The sequence below is a fragment of the Haliotis rufescens genome, unplaced genomic scaffold (assembly GCF_023055435.1).
Source record: "Haliotis rufescens isolate VD_foot unplaced genomic scaffold, xgHalRufe1.0.p SCAF_15, whole genome shotgun sequence".
Lineage (NCBI taxonomy): Eukaryota > Metazoa > Mollusca > Gastropoda > Lepetellida > Haliotidae > Haliotis > Haliotis rufescens.
The window spans coordinates 32,210,197-32,211,690 of NW_025963835.1; positions in this window are offsets into that span (position 1 = coordinate 32,210,197).

Consider the following 1,494-nt stretch of genomic DNA (forward strand, 5'->3'; position numbering starts at 1 on the left):
TGATTTTCAAAATGGTGAATAAATTGTTTTGATCATACCAGTTCTTTATTCTTTTCTTCATGCTATATGGACATTATACGTGCTAGAGGGAGATCGGGAGATGCAGCACTGAACCCAGGGCCAACAAGTGATTAATTAAATGAATTTAAAACAGCAGTTATCAATCAAATCAAGAATACGGAGGATGAACTTCCCAAAGATATCAGTTCCATTAAAGAGGACATAAAATCCATGAAGGACGATATCAGTGAGTGAGTTAGTTTTTGAGTGAGTGAGTTGGTGAGTATGGTTTTACGCCTCCTTGAGGAATATTCCCGCAATGTGACGGTTGGGGACGCCAGAAATGGGGTTTACACCATGTACCCATGTGTCGAATCGAACCCGGATCTTGGGCGTGACGAGCTTTAACCACTAGGCTACCCCACCGCCACTATCAGTGAGATAAGGTCGGAGGTCAGATTAGTTTAACGTTCAGCGATTCTCAGCTGGCAAAACTGTAAATAATTTCGGTAAATGTCTGTTGTTATCTATATCGCTTTTCGAGTATACGTGTGATTTTACGATACCGTCACCCACTGAATCGGAACATCTTCCGCTCATAAAAATTACGCGCGCCTCACGTGCGCCGACAATTATCAGACGAAAGCAAGTGCGACAGCAGATTTAAGTTTGTATGAAATGACAGACAAGAACTCTTTCGCCAAAACTTTTTGACAGATACTGTCCAAGAATTACTTAATAAATCTGTCGAAATAGCGTTTAACAATATTGACAGCAGTATAGAATATTTATTTATATACAGTAGTGTATAAGCTATGTCTGCCGATATGAAACGACAAATCCGTAATATGAAATAAATCAGATGTTATTGCTAATAAATAGTTTGACGCTGAGTGTGAGAGACTGAAAAGGGAAAGATGCAAACTTCTAAGTAGGTTTAGAAAAGATAAAGACACGAGTTCGCTAGATGAGTATAATTGCATTAGAAATAAGTATAGTGCTACCTGTAGACAAAGAGAGATGAATTTTATAAACAAAAACAACAGTGTTTGGAAAAGAGTATGTATGATTCTAAAGGATTCTGGTCTGTCCTCAAAAGAATAGATGGAAAGGAAACATCTAGAAATAATATTACCACCAATGATTGGCACCAGCACTTTAGAACTCTTTGAACATCCCCCGACCTTGAAGACCAGTCAGACGCAGAGCCTGCACGATGTGATACAAACCTAAATGTTACCGAGGATATTTTGTATTCTCTCAATAACGAGAGATGATATTTTAGATAGCATACATCATCTTAAATGTAACAAGGCAACGGGTGTACTACTTCCATACTTAGAATAATTATTATTTAATTTGTTTTTAGAAAATGGGCACTTTCCAAATTGATAGTCGATTGGTATTATCGTCCCAAAACAAGGTGATATAAATAATTTAACTAATTACAGCTGTATCACTTTTTTAAGCATATTCAGTGAGACATTTCCATCT